This window comes from Phascolarctos cinereus, unplaced genomic scaffold (assembly GCF_003287225.1).
Source record: "Phascolarctos cinereus isolate Bilbo 61053 unplaced genomic scaffold, phaCin_HiC Scaffold_4;HRSCAF=312, whole genome shotgun sequence".
Classification (NCBI taxonomy): Eukaryota; Metazoa; Chordata; class Mammalia; order Diprotodontia; family Phascolarctidae; genus Phascolarctos; species Phascolarctos cinereus.
In genome coordinates this window covers 94,342,449-94,358,471 of record NW_027555847.1, presented here as the reverse complement: position 1 = coordinate 94,358,471, position 16,023 = coordinate 94,342,449, and the positions used below count along the sequence as shown (strand labels likewise).

Genomic DNA, 16,023 nt, shown 5'->3' with positions numbered 1-16,023 from the left:
GTTCTCTCAGGGTTTTAAAAAATCATATTGTGTCTTTATATTTTATCACACTTTACCTTAATTATACCTGATAATTAGTAATTAAAATCATTAATAAATCTGTGGATTTACAGGGAGTTAAAACCATTCCTTTCCAGCAATGTATATGAGAATTTCTATCAGTACATGTGCATTACCTATTCAAATTGAGGCCTAAATTAATTTTGGATGAGAATGAGTCTTCTTTTCCCCCCCTCCATTGTTAAGAAAATAAACTGGATCCTTTGTCAGTAGGGTATGTATTTAGAGTTTTTTCCAGTAGAGAGAAATAGTTCAGAAACAATTGGCTATAGGCTCTCTCCAGGTTCCTGTTTTTCACCCTAGTCATAGCCATAAGTTCTGGGAATACAAAGAAAAGCAAGAGATAATCCCTGCCCTCAAGAAGCTAATTTACAGAGTTCATTTATAGGTTGTCTAGTCAGGGATTGTAATATGTTCAGTAACCATGGAGAGGGGTGTTGGGTAGAGCAAGAGCAATAAAGCCCTTTTAGCATTTGAACTTGTGGTCACTGTCTCTGTTCTCTAACCAATGGAGTTGTTGATTTTATTATTTCGAATCAGGAGTGTTGTCTAGCCCCTCAAGAATAGTGCAGCTCATCAGGTTCTTCTCCTGAGCCTAGCTTTCCAAAGTACCATGTTGGTTGATGGTACCTTGCTGTGAATAAGGCTCCTTCTAAGTGTTGTGAAGCGGCAGTCTTCATTAGCAGTAAACTTTAGAGGTTTTTGGAAAGGCTTTGTTGTTTGAAGGAATATTGTGGCACAAATCTGTTCTGTTTTGGTGGAAGACTTGTGTTGTGAATGAGATTAAGCCCAGGAAAGGAATATTCCATTATTGCAAAGAGATCATAGAAGGCAAGAGAATGCTGAAGGCATGTGTTTGTTGAAGAGTGTGGCCATCAGCCGGCAGCATTTTTTTATCTCTCATACATAAACTTCCACAGCATTGGGGCACTCTGAGAACTTGAACAGAGTTCAAAATGGCACTGAGCCATTTTATGATTATTATATTATATACGTTTAATTCGTATGTACCAGGATTTCCATAGTTAATTTCATTTAGCAAGGCCAAGTTCTGTAGTTGAGGCAGACATACAGAGTGCCACATGTAACTTTTATGAAAGCATTGCTCTCTCTCCCTCCTTATTCCCTTCCATTAAGCTGAGTGAAGAGCCCAGGCCCTTCAGTGTTCTTGACTGTCAGGAGCTGGAGGAACAGACAATCCTTTCTATTTCAGCCAGTTTTTCAGCAGATAGGTACCTAGTGGCCAGTATTTACAGTGTGAGTAAATCCAAGAGCTAGTGGGTCAGGAAGTATAGTAGAGATCATTTAGGGGAAGATAACTGGAGGCAAAAACAGAAGCTATATGCTTTTTTATTTGTTTTGTTTGAGACTTGGTCTCCTCTCGCCAGTCCCCTGAGTGTAGTGGCCACTCATGGGTCTGAGTCCCGTACTGATGGGCACAGTAGCTTTTACCTTGTGTTTTTCCAACCTAGTCCGGTTCACACCTTCTCAGGTAGTTGGTTGGCTGTTCATACCCACAGGTTCATTCCTTATGTTGGTGGTGGTCTTCATATGGACTGCTTTTGCTCTCCTGCTCTCAGAACTCTTGAACTGAAGTGATTACCATCCACAGCCTGATAAGCAGCAGAGCCAACAGGCATGACTCGCCATTCCTGAAGTGATAGTCCACAGATTCTTATACTATAGACCTCCTGGACAAAAGGAAGAAATAGATAAAGAATTTGAGAAACAGATCAAGAACCTAAGTAGAGAAACAACATAAATTTGTAATGCGGAATTTCATTTACCAGACATCTGCTTGAGGTTTTGTGTGCCCAAAATAGAGCAGCTAAAATTTCTTCAGTTCACTTTAATGATAATTTTCATGCTCTGAAAAATGGAGCCCAACAAGAATAAATTTTATTTTGAATTGAATTTGAAGAATGAATTGCCTGCTGGGTTGGTAGTTATAGTGAATTTGTGGATAGGTGGGAATGACCCTTCCATTTTAGAATTTGTAGTCCAGAATTCCTAAAAGACAGATCTGACTAAATTTCCTTCCTAATCAGAAATTGCCTGTGGGAGAAATATACAGACTTCTCAGCCTGGCATTTAAATTTTGCTTATTCTGGTCCCCACTTACCTTTGTAGTCTTTTTTGCATTTGACTGCCCTCCACACAGCCTGTCCCCATTAAAACTGGCCTTATGGCTGATCCCTCCTACAAAGTTCTCTCTCTAACTTTTTTACTTTTCTCTCTGCTTTGTCGAATCCCTGGTTTCTTTCAAAGCACAATTCAGATGCCACTTTGTCAATGAAGCTTTTCCTGATTTCCTCAGGATTATTAGCACTCTTTGCTCTTAAATTTTCTTTTTATGTATTTTTTTTTACTTGTGTACTATACATATACCCCTGTAGAAGGTAAGTTCCATCAAATCAAAGACTTATTTTCTTTTGAGTGATGCAGAGAGTGCTTTGCAAATACTCATGTCTAACAGGTCTTGGTTTTGAATTTAAAGCTGAGAACAGTCTCACTTACATGCTAGATCAATTATATCCAAGCTGCTTTGATTCTGCCACTACCATTGAAAGTTTTTTTGTGCTTTCTCGGTTTGCTTATTTACAAATGGCCTACATGTACAGTTGTAATTATAATCATATACATTCTAATACTTTTACAGAATCGAAATTTAAAAAGGGTAAGATGTAGGTGAAATAATATTGGATCACAGATCTTTAGATAATTAAGTTAAGCCTGGAATTGATGAAATCACCAATTGCATACACAGAGAGAAAAGGTCCAGGACAGAGTCTTGAGGGACAGCTGCAGTTGGGGATGTGATGGCCAGCTGTTGAGCTGGACATTTTGCTATCCAGCAAAAGAAACTGAATAGTGGTTGGGCAGATGGGAGGAGAACCAAGAGAGCAGTTATCAAAAAAACCTGGAGGGCATAAAGTAAGTATCTAGGAGGAGACGATTGTCAACAGTATCAAATGCTACAGAAAGGAGAAGAAAGAGGAAGATTTAAAAAAGGTCAGCAGATCTGCTAACTTTGATAAGAGCACTTCCAATTGGAAGAAAAGTCAGGTATAAGGATATGCCTGTAAACCTTAGAGACTTGTGGTACCCTCCATGGAGATAGGGAGGTTCACAAGAGGGGTAGGTTTTGAGTAGTAGAAGGAGGTTGGAGATGCTTGCCCTGGAGCATAGAGGTTGCTTTAGTCAAGAGGGAGAAAGGAGAAAGGGTGGAGTTTAAAATTTGTCTATAAAGATATAGGCACTTTGGTAAAGTTAGGTTCTGTTTTTCCTGGCCTTTCAGTACCACACACATTGCAGCTCTTGAATGACAGCTTGAGAGCAGGCCAAATTAATGTGTGGTGGTGTGGTATTATGTAATTGTGTTGGAGACAAACCCGTGTTTGTTAGGGGTGGGGAGAGGTTGATCTACAGGCCAGCTTCCCTCCTTCTGATTGGTTGGTCATCAACACCTTGAGATTTATTTATGTCCCTCTTAGCCTACCTAGATTATTGGAGAAGATATTTCAAATAATACAGATTTCAAATAATACAAATTCAAATAAAAGTGATAGGTATAATGCCATGAATTAATGTTCTACAGGCCAAGTCAGTCCAGAAGGAATAGGAATTTTCAGATGCCACAAAGAAAAAAAATCTGATGAAATAAAAAGATAAGCTATCTAAAGATGTCAGTGCATATGCATAGATAATTCACAAATCGCTTTGGACTTTTTAAACAATAACATGTCTACAGGACAGGACTGCTGCTTAGGTAGATAGGAGTGAACATATATTAAATCCCTACTATGTAAATTCAATTCAGTGAACATATATTAAATCCCTACTATTTTCCAAGCACTGTGGTAAATGCTGGGGGTAAAATAAATAAAGATAGTCCCTGCCCTCAAGGAGCTTACAATCTCTTGGAAGGAGATACACAAAAATGGAGGGGATGGGGGGGGCAGCAACTGGGGTGTACTCAATGCAGGGATGCCTTGTTCTGTGGAGTTGAAGAGCCAGGCAGAACAGATGCAAAGTGAGGTGAGAGTGAAGAGAGAACTGAGAATGAAGTGGAAGCAGAGCTTCTCACCTCTTTTTTTCCTCTGAGAGAACATGTTTTTCTCTGACAGAAAAAAATGATTTTGGACTCAAAAGGATAGCACAAATATGATTAATTAGGGTATTGATATTCAAGGTGAGTAAGGTCATGTTAAGAAAACTCCTAGTTCTCTTTGAATGTAAGTAACTCGACATGTGAAGTTATTGGAAAAACCCTTAGCTATGATTGCAGAATTACAGCATCTGATCTTGGAAAGATTGTGAAGAGTAGGAGAGATACTATAGGATTGGTTGTCCAAAGTTTCAAAATGAAAACTAAAAACAGAGAAAAGATTCTAAGTAATCCTAACTTCAATCTTTGGAAAAATTCTAGAATTTATCATTAAAGGGATGGTTTGTGAATGTGTACAAAAGGAAGCAGTAATCACAAAGAGCCTGTGAAGCTTCATCAAGAAAAACTTAGGGATCAGCTAGGTGGTGCAGTAGGTAGAGCTCCGGCCTTGAAGTCAGGAGGACCTGAGTTCAGATCCAGCCTCAGACCAGACACTTGACACTTACTAGCTGTGTGACCCTAGGCAAGTCACTTAACCCCAGTTGTGTTAAAAAAAAAAAAAAGAAAAGAAAGAAAGAAAATGAAAATTAAATAGAAATTAATTAAAATTTAAGAAAGTCGCTTAACCCTGATTGCCTCACCAGAAAAAGCAAAAAACAAACAAAAAAACCCACAACTTAAATTTTTGACAGGCTTATTATACCCAGTATTGATATTAAATTGTAGCTGTATTTATATAGATTAAAAAAAAAAACCACTTGAAATTACTCTCAGAAAAGTGATTTTCCCAAGGCATTGGTCTAATTATGTCTATCTCCATCTCTGTCAGTCTGCCTGTATCACACACACACACCTGCCACCACCACTCCTTGTTTGCTCCAAGATCAGATATAAATTTCTTTGGCACTGAAAGCTCTTCCTGTCCTGGCCCCTTCTTACCTTTTCAGTTTTCTTATATATTATAGCCATCCACACACTCTCTAGTCAAGTGATACTGTTTACCTGCTATCCCTTCAATGAGTCCTGTCTTCCTTATCATGGGGCCAAAGTATTTAGGCTTCAGTTTCAGTGTTTGTCCTTCCAATGAGTAGCCCAAATTGATTTTTTCAAGTATTAACTGATTTGATATCCTTGCTGTCCCTTGAACAGCAAAAGTCTTTTCTAGCTCCATAATTCAGAAATGTTGATTCTGCAGTGCTCTGCTTTCCTTATAGTCCACCTCTCACAACCATGCCTTGCTACTGGAAAAACCAAAGCTTTGACAATATTGATCTTTGTTGACAAGGTGATGTCTTTGCTTTTTAGTATGCTGTCCAGACTTGTTTTCCTTCCAAGGAGAAAGTATCTGTTAATTTCATGCCTATAGTTGTCATCTGCAGTGATTTTTGAGCCCAAGATTATATAATCTGACACTGTTTCCATTTCTTCCTGGTTGTAGGATCTTTAAAAATTTTTATTTTCCTTAATAGTCTTCTCTTTATCCTCACCATTATCACCCAACACAGGCACACCTGTCTCTGACTCCATCCTTAACTTTTCTTTGGTCTGATTAGGCAGTACTGAAACTTAAAGAAACTTTGATGTGACTCCAGGAGACTCCAACTTTGGCCTTCTTTCAACTCTAGTAGTTGAACTAGTCTGATATGTGAAATCTAAGACGAAAAGTTTTGTTGTCAACCTAATGAGCCAGTTTAAACCAAAGACATTATGACTCTATAAATTTGCCACGGGAGTATATCAGTCTTACTGAAGTCCTTACTTAGTTTCTTTGCTCTTCCATTTTGAGTTTATCCCTGGAACACTGTTCACTTCACATCCTTTCCCATATGATTAGCTCATCTTCTCTTCTGTTTTTTTTTGGGGGGCAGTTGGGGTTAAGTTGACTTGCCCAGGGTCACACAGCTAGTAATTGACAAGTGTTTGGTCTGAGACCAGATTTGAACTCAGGTACTCCTGACTTCAGGGCTGGTGCTCTATTTACGGCCTAGCTGCACCTCTTCTGGTTTTCTTAATATCAGGAAAAACCAGATTGATGTGATTCAGCTGTATTAGTGTGTTCATTCCTTTGTCACCAGAAACTGAGCTCAAATGTAGAGTACCAATAATTAAGATTTTTTGGTGATAATCTAAAAAGCATCCTATCATTCTGTTCTCTCTTTCCCAGCACTTTGCCATTGTCCATTGCAGAGTTGAACAGAGGCCCCACAAAATTGAGGGCCTTCTTTTACTTCATTTTGTATTTTTCCGTTCCATGCCTCCCACACCTTCCTTAAACCCCCCCCCTCCAAAAAATCCATTCATAGGTGGCTAACCTATTGGTGATATGCACATTTAGCTTGGTTGGTCCTTAGGAAACAGACTTGGTTTGTTGCTAAGATAATACAAATCGTTCTAGTGTGGTAGCACTTTCAGAAATTGTGCTCCAGCGGCACCTAGGTGGTGCAGTGGATAGAGCACCAGCCCTGAAGTCAGGAGTACCTGAGTTCAAATTTGGTCTCAGACCAAACGCTGTGTGACCCTGGGCAAGTCACTTAACCCCAATTGCTTAAAAAAACAAAAACAGTATTTGTGCTCCAATGGAATACCTTTCAAGAATCCAGGCATCTTTAAGCATCATATTTATTTTGCTCCTTTCGAGGGTAGAACTAGGAAGGAAGGGTTGAAATTGTAGACTGCCAGAATAAGGGTTTTTTTTTTGGGGGGGGAAACTTTCTAATAAGTCAAAAAACATTTTTTTAAGCCCTTACTATGTGCTAAGCACCAAAGATATGAAGAAAAGCAGCGATACAATCCATCTCTTCAAAAGGTGATATTTTAAATAACAGAATTATCCCTAAGTGGGATGAACTCCTTTGGGAGATAATGAGGATTTTCTTTGACTAAAGGGAGAGGATACAAAGTTAAGTTCTTGTACCACTATGGGTTGAACCAGATGACCTTGGAAGTTCCTTCCTACCCAGCCAAATTGTGACCCAGTTGATGTGCTCAGTCTGACCTTGACTCCGAATTTTGCAACAGCCATGGTGATAATCTTTGTAGTTTATATAACAATCTGGCTATAACATGCAGTGGAAATTTGATAACACATGAAATTAAGTTTCTAAGATTTTGACACTTGAAATAATTATGTATGTTTTGAGGAATGCCTTGCTAATGCCTAACTCTGGATAACCTTGACTGATCATTTCCCTTCTTTTCTCCTGCTCCTACTTAATAAGTCCTGTTGATGAATGTCACAAAACCTTGATGCATGAATTCACGATAAAGTCAGACTAACATTTTTCTCCTGGGCCCTTGCTACTAAGAAGAGATAATAATTTAGTTTTTATACTAGTCAACAAGCATTTATTAAGTACCTACTGTGTGGCAGGTACTGGGCTAAGCGGTGGGCATATAAAGAAAGACAAACAATAATGTGAACTCATTATCAGATTACTACGTAGTAACTTCTGTTCTCCTTAAATAGCTAATCATTCTTACTGTCTCCTCTCTCATCTGAAGGTTACTGCCCCCCCTTGTATTTAATAAATGCTTGTCAAGTTGACTACATTTAAATTGAGTTCTCTCAATGATATTCCTTTGTACCTTGAAACTTTCTATCTGTTGGGAGATGATATTATTCTCATTCTACAGAAGAAGTAACTGAGTCCAAGAGAGGGTAAGTGACTGGCTCCTAGTCACATAGATCACAAAAGCACGTTGTCTGAGCCAGAATTGAAGCTCAGCCTCTTCAAATCTAAGTATTGTATTCTTTCCACTGCAGAACTGTGCCTCAGAATCTTTCCTGACCATAGATTTCTCTCAGATTTTGTTTTTACTTTCCTGTTTATTCAATAATCATTTTTCCTCTTTTTTTTTATTAATTTATTTTAATTTATCAGCAATCACTTCCATAAGCTTTTGAGTTTAAAATTTTTCTCCCCCTCCCTCCCTCTCTCTCCCCAAGACGATGCTCAATCTAATATAGGCTATACGTATACATTCCTATTAAACATATTTTCACATTAGTCATGTTGTAAGTAAGAATTAATAATAATTAATAGGAGGAACCACCAGAAAGAGGAAACAAAACACAAGAGAAGAAAAAAATAGCAAATAGTCTGCTTTGATCTGCATTCAAACTCTGTAGTTCTTTCCTTGGATGTGGATGGCATTTTCCATCAGGAGGCTTTTGGAGATGTCTTAGATCCTTGTATTTCTGAGAGGGGTTAAGTCTGTCAAAGTCAGTCATCATACAGTGTGGCTGTTACTGTGTACAACATTCTCCTGCTTCTGCTTACTTCACTCAGCATCAAACCATACAAGTCTTTCCAGGTTTATCTGAAGTCTGCCTGTTCATCATTTCTTATAGCACAATAGTATTCCATTACATTCATATATCACATTCACAATTATGATTACTATCTGTGCCTTTCTCTCCATCCTTTTCCCCCTGTTTATGCTTTTCTTTCTCCTTCTTTTTCCTCCCCACTAATGTTTTGCTTTTGACTACTGCCTCCCTCAGTCCCACCTCCCTTCTATTAGCCCCCTCCATTTTCTTTCCCCTTTTCCTTCCTACTGCCTATAGGGCATTTTAGATTTCTATACCTAACTGATTATATTATTCCTTTCTTGAGCCAAATCTGATGAGAGTAAGGTTAAAACAATGCTCATCTCCCTCCCTTCTTTCCCTCTGCTGTAATAGGTTTTTGTGCCTTTTCCTGTGATGTAATTTACCCCTGTCTGCCTCCTCCTTTCCTTTTCTCTCAGTATATTTTCTTAGTTAGATCAGATTAATTCACTTACTTGGATCCATTTAACCCATTTGATTAGATTTTTTTCATCATTACATCAAAGTCAATTTATATACACCCCCCTTTATGTATACCCCTTTAACATGGTGTAATGACAATACAATTCTCAAGAGTTACAAGTGTCATCTTCCCTTGTAGAAATGTAAACCGTTTGCCCTTATTAATAACATGTTGTTTCTTTCTGTCCCATTTACCTTTTTATGTCTCTCTTGAGTCTTATATTTGAAGATCAAATTTTCTGTTGAGCTTCAATAATCATTTTATTAAGTGCCCCATATATGCTAAGCATTTATTTTAGTTTATATTATAGTTACTTCCCAATGTCGATTATGTATTTCTTTGAGGACAGGTACATTGTTATATTCTTTAAAACTCCCCCAGTGAAAGCAGTAAAGGCTTAGCTGTAACAACACGGAATTTTGTACACAGTAGGCACTTAATAGTATTTTTTGAATTGATTTTGGTTTCAACTGATGAAAAGATCATATTTAAGCAAACTATAGACTAGGATTTTCAAGTTCTTTGTTTTGTTTTCTCTGAATATTTTTATTCTTTTTTTGTCATACATACAGCAAAGTTTAAAGCCACACATCATCCTTTTAAAAAATAATATCTGTCAGCCTTTCAACATTTCTATGGAAGTTAAATGGTTTTGTGAGCCTTTTTTCTTTTTTTCAGGTATGAAGTATTTATTGTGTAAGGTATCATTGTTTTTCACGATGCATATATGAGTACATACCATACATGTATACTCATCATTCTACTCCCAAATTAGAAGCAAGATTGTAATTTTATGGTCCTTGGCTTTTATTGCTAAAGAAATACCCTCAATGGTTCTTCTCTGTAGGATCACTGGATGTTATCAGGAGCAGCACTTAATTGGACTTTGTTTCTAGAAACCATGACAAGTAGCAGTTTATCATACTGGAACATAGTGTTGCCTTGGAAACTGGTGCAAAAAAGACCTCTCAGGAACCAATAGAAACCAAAAAAGAGGTATTGAACAGGATAAGCAGTAGCTTCAGGGGGAAGACAAAATTAGAAGCACTTGGCAGTTGTATCGGCTAAGCCTGGAGGCTCACAGATTCAGCTGATGAAAGTGTAGTGATTTGGTTAATGAATTAGAATGAACATATGTCTTGGAAGCTAGCTTATTCCCAATTACACAGAAATTCATGTGGTTTTTTTTCTCACATTCAGAGCGTACATGTATTCCTCCCTCATGTTGACACAGTGAAAATGGAAAGTCTTTAGGAACCTTCTGAGAAAAGAGAAAATGATGTCCATTTCTTTGGCCGTGTTAGAGTCACTGGTCAGAACTTAGTCTGTAGCTGCATATGGGTAGATTTTTTTTCATGTAGAAGTTTTTTACTCTTAATGTTTTTTTTTATACACAAAATTTATTGCACAAGTTCACAGATATGGAACAGTTGTTTTTAATATGTCAAATTACCATTTCAGAGTAATTGATTAATCATATTACTCTTTTCCTCTGCTGGTCTTTTTTGGTAAATGACCTTATAACTGAAGTAGAACATATTTTATTAACTCCTTCCCTTTTCCTTTTCAAAAACTTCAAATTCAGTTCCAAACAGAGCCCCTTTTTTTCTGTTAAGTTCCTCAATTTATAAATGGACGTACTTGATTAATATACTTAATATAATGTAAAACATTAGCCTTCCCATATATTATCTTTTCTTTTTGTTGAGGCAGTCCTGGTTAAGTGACTTGCCCAGGGTCACACAGCTAGTAAGTGTCAAGTGTCTGTGGCTGGATTTGAATTCAAATCCTCCTGACTCCAAGGCCTGAGCTCTATCCACTGTCCCACCTAGCTGCCCCTCCCATACATTATCTTAATTGCTGATCCTAGTAACTGAGAAACTGAATAGAGTGGAGAATATTATTATTCCCATTTTATAGATGTTTACTAGAGTTCTCCCAGGCCACACAGCTTGTAGGTGAAACAGCCTGAAGGATTACTGAGGTCTTTAGACTGCCAGTCTGCTGATTTTTTTCACTGCACTCTGCTGTCTGTTTAACTTAATTGAAAAATCATTTATAAATCATGTATATGGATTTCAAAATTCACTATCATGTCATTGTTTCTTCCCTGGATCTTTGTAGCTTACTTTTTCTTTCCAACCTCCACGACAGTGCTGAGTACTGCTGAAACGCAATGACAATGCTGTATGTAGACCCTATGTGCTTCTTATTCCTGATAATCAGAAAACACCAGGCTGTCAGATTTAGAAGGATTTACTTGATTATGTTTCTCTTTGGAATTCTGGGACTTCATTTGTAATTCTTGGCTTATTTCATCCAATTGTATGTTGATGGAGGCTCAAATTTTTTCACATGTTCCAGAATTTCTTGTGTTTCTCTAATATTAGTTAATAAAGTGGCTTTGGAATGGAAAAGATTTTAAAGTTTTTTATAGGTCACACTCTGAGAAGTTACAGTACAGAAATGTTGACGAGTTGTCTCTGATGCTTGCAAATTCCACACTATTGCCCCAGCTCCAGCCCCAGTCCTCAACTCTGAGATTGGTTTCTTCACTATTGCCAGGGGTGCTCTGCAACAGCAGCAGTCCTTTTGGGACCGTGGCCTCATCCCTGGGCTCCACCCTCCCTAATATGAGTGGATAATTAAGGGTATTTGGAACTAGTTGATGATTAGATAGATAGATAGATCCTTTATTAAATGCTTATTATGTGCCAGGCATTGTACCAAGTGCTTATAATAAAATTACAGAAAAGGCTTTTACTTTCTAATGGAGGAATGCAGTCTGTAAAAGAGATTTGGGTGGGAGGAGTAATGTGGACAAGGAACCATCCGGGGTCAGGTGGAAAAGTGGAGAGTCACTTATGGAGCCTGGAGAGAAGTGAGCATGCTGGGCCTGAGCCCTTACTGAAGTACAGGCTCATAGAGGAGGGAGCAGATTAAATACTATAGAGGTTGTATGGAAGGAGTTTGAGTTGGGGGTTAGTCCCATTAATAACTTCAGAGGAAAGATTGAGGAAGAAGGTTTTAGACACTTAAAGCTTTATATATTGAAATAGACATAAGTTCTAATTTTAGTGGATTTTTTTTAATTGCCTTTTCTTGTAGGGGAATGCATTTCCTCAAAGGAAAAAAAAATTATTTGGGAAGCCATAGGAGGCAGTATTTTTTTGTTATATTAGGAATTTTGACAGAAAATAAATCATAGCCTATTTTTACATCTCTACAGAGGCAGGAAGGCAAGGGATGAGATTCTTGGCCTTGATTATTCTTTTGTGGTTTTTTTTCCCCCCCTTTCTCAGTGTTCTTTCCTTAGGATAGTATACATTTAGAATATGTGCTCTGTCATCAGAATTTTCTCTAATTCTTTCTGTCTAGGTCTGTCTTTGCTTTGTATGTTTTCCCTATATGACCTGTTTCTTGGTTTCCAAGTTTGGAGATTTTTATCAGTTATAGCTGATTTAAAAAAAAAAACAAACATGTAACAGGATAGCCATAGGTAAAAATACAGCAGAAACTACTAGGCCACTTATTTGGTTTTGCCATTCTGGGATAGAGAAATTCCAAAGAAGTATCAATTTCCTCATCTGGTAAGAGAGGGAGTTGGTGTAGCTTCAGATGTCTCTTCCACTTCCAAACCTATGGTCCTTTGAAATACCAGTTGGAACAGACTCAGCTGTTGTATGTTTGCCCATATCAGTGACCTAGTTTCTCCAGAGTCGGAGTCCAAGCTCTGGTAGGTAATACCAATCGGAAAGGCTTTTCTTCTAGACCCATGACAGTGTGTCTCTCTCAGCTGAAGAAAGCACAGTTAAATGAAGGTGAGCTCATCATGACCGTGCTGTAGATTGGTGAACTCTGTGGCACCATCAGCTCTTATGAGTGGGTATAGTAAACCATAGAAAAGTGAAGGAGTTCTCATCACAATGAAAACACAGACCTTGAAATGAGAAGTATACTTCTGATCTGCCAACTTAGAATGTTGGTCTGATATTGCAGGTAAACAGTGCTGGCTGTCTTGGGCATCTATGATCACAAGTGAGTTTCCTTGGTGTAGAGAACAGGTAGTCCTGACCAAGACTGAACTGAGAACTTTGAGGTGGCCTGGAATACAAACAGACTAGCATACCTTTGGGTTAATCAGTTCATGCTAGGATTTTCCACTCAGCTGCCTCCCAGGTATGATTCACTTTATGTTGGAAAGAACAAACTGTGAATTTAAAGTAAGAAAACTTGGGTACAGCGTCTAGCATGGCTACTTAGTGTCTGTAGCCATAGTCAAATCACTGAATCCCATTGAGCCTCAGTTTCCTTATCTAAATACAAGGCAGTTAGACTAGATCAAGAGTTGGCCTGGTTCTTGCTATCGCATCAGTATAGGTTTCTGACCTTTTATCTGTAATCTCTAGCGTTGCTTTTTTCCATAACTAGTTTTCTCAGTTTGTACTTGCTTCCAATCTTGACTCTTTTTGCCCCCCACTGACTTTCTGTGACCTATGGTCATACCTACAGTATCTGAACACTGACACAGGGATGGTCAGGATAGGTGAGTTTTGAAATGAACCTTGAAAAATAGGTTAGAAAGAGGTGGTCTGGCCTTATGATCATTGCATGGACTTTTGGCATGTAGGATGAGGAGAGAGACAAAGAAAAGAAAAACCTTGTCTAGGATTAAAATATATTTGGAAGATTTTAAAAACACTAGGAGCAAGTCTTTTTTTGCGTGTGTGTGGCTTTTTTTTCTTTTCTTTTCTTTTTTTTTTTTTGGTCTTGGATCTCAGACTTTCCTGCCCCCACAGCATCTGGTTGTCAGACCTGGCTCTCACTTCATTTAAAACAAATCTTATATACTACAGTCATCTTTCTGCCAACAGGCTCAGAGCCATTATTCTCTTGGCCGAGAAGGGTTGAGAGTAGTAGTATTGCATTTCCAGGCCACTCCAGTCAATGCCATTTAGTGAGTCAGTTATCATGCAGTTGGACCTTGTCGTAAGTATTGTCTGCATCAGAGACAGTTGCAACCCGTAGGTCAGATGCTGCCTGCAAACTTGTGAGTGGGCTAGAACCAGTTTAAAATGGTATTGGCAATTGTTTAACAAAACAAACAAAAATACAACATCGATAATGTTAATTTATGCTTTTGTAAGTCAATTTGCTACTAGCAGGTCCTTTTATTTGAGTTGGACACCACTCATCTTGATTATTTAGGTACAGATTTTGAACTTTCTAACTAAAGTATTAACATGATCTTCATGAATTAGTTCTGATCAAGATGGCTAACTGAATAGAGACAGACTGCCCAATTCACATAGGAAAAAAGCAGAATGAATAATGATCAAGATATACAAAAGAAACCATAGTCATGGGCTCTTCCAAGTCAGAGCAGCACAAAAAGATTCACAGACAATAAGAAAGGATATACCAGAAAAGCTAATGTTATGCCAACAAACAAGCTTGGTGGGCAACCAGAGTTGAGGCAGAAATATGCAGGCAGCTGGTGATGCATTAGGTAGAGTGCTGGACTTGGAGCCAGAATGATCTGAGTTCAAATCTGGCCTCAGACACTTCATAGCTTTGTGTCCATGAGCAAGTAACATAACTTCTGTTTGCCTCAGTTTCCTCAATGGTAAATAAGGGTAATAGCACCTACCCCACAAGGGTTTTTGTGAAGATCTTTGAGGCTCCATTTGGAGTTTTCTTGGCAAAGATAATAGAGTGGTTTGCTGTTTCCTTCGCTAACTCATTTTACAAATGAGGAACTGAGGGAGACAGGGTTAAGTGACTTACTCAGAGACACATAGTAAATGCCTGAGGCGGGATTTGAATTTAGGAAGATGAGTCTTTCTTACTCCAGGACCAGTGCCAGCGAGGTGCCTTTTGATGGTAATAAGCACTATGTATAATTGCTTATTCTCTTCTCTTTCCTTTTACCCTTTGTGTTGTGAGATAACAAGAGCAAAGGACCCACTGAGAAAGCTTCAGGGTTGTCAAAAACCCCTAGGGTGAGAACGTTGGGAGCTCCAGGGTTTGGGAGTGGCCACTGCAGTTTGACAGGCGCGGAGTTTTAGAGGTTCCCACCACTGTTCTGAGGTGCCTCAGAGAGGGTCTTGAACATCTGGAGCTCTGAACCTCAAAGATATATGAGGGGTCCAACTACAGGAGCTGGAGATCTTTGCATCAACCCAGGTGAACCTAGCTGAGATCAAACAAGGCTGACCACCCCACCCAAAATGGCAGCACAAAGTAGAGCTTGGCTTGACCTGAAGCCTCGCTGAGTCAGTGACTAAAACTGGAGAGTTGGTTAAACCAAAGAAGACACTGACCAGTGTTTAAAAAAAAAAATCATTGACAATCCCAAGATCCCCAAAGAGGAAAGAGTGACTTAATGACTGCAAGCAGAGGCTCAGAGGACAGAAATGGATTTTCCATGAGTACAGCCTGAATCTGTAGGAGAAATGAAGCAAGAGATAAAAAGGAAGCATGATCTTCTTTCACTGAGGAGTTGCCTCAGCTTATACCTCAGCAAAATTATGATGTAAGACTAGATACTGTGACCTTCTCCAGCTCCAGGCAGCTGGGAAGGAGTAGAGCCTGCATTTCAGTATTGGTTTTCTGACTAAATTTTGTAATTTTCCTCAGTACTACAGTGCTTCTCTTAGGTACTTAGTAACAATTTTCTCAGTGTAGAAAATAGAAGTGACATGTTACAGGTATGATAAAAGGATTTTCGTTTTAAATGAGTTCTTTTGATATACTCCTTCCATGTAAAGCTCATTTCAAGGTTGGCACAACTCATAAGGCTTTGTGATTTTAAGTAATTTTAAAAGTAATTTCATTAAATTGCCATATCAAGAAATCCTTTCTTCCCCTAGGAGACTGATACATCTACTTTTGACATTATTTGTATTTAGGAGGGAAAGTACACATCCTAAAACCAATTTTTCTTTGTATAGTTATGGGTAAGGCTAGAAAAAATGAGTTGTGTTTATTTTTAATTTAAGTAGATGAGTGAGGAAGAAAGTTGTCAGAAGTGGATGTGTCAGTAAGTATGTTTGTAAACAT

General features: G+C 38.4%; 1 protein-coding gene across 8 annotated transcripts in view; it reads left to right on the top strand.

Annotated features, from left to right (window-relative positions):
* MAP4 (microtubule associated protein 4) overlaps positions 1–16,023 on the top strand; it is a 245,428-nt gene that overhangs the window by 176,808 nt on the left and 52,597 nt on the right. The gene's annotated exons all lie outside the window — the stretch shown is intronic.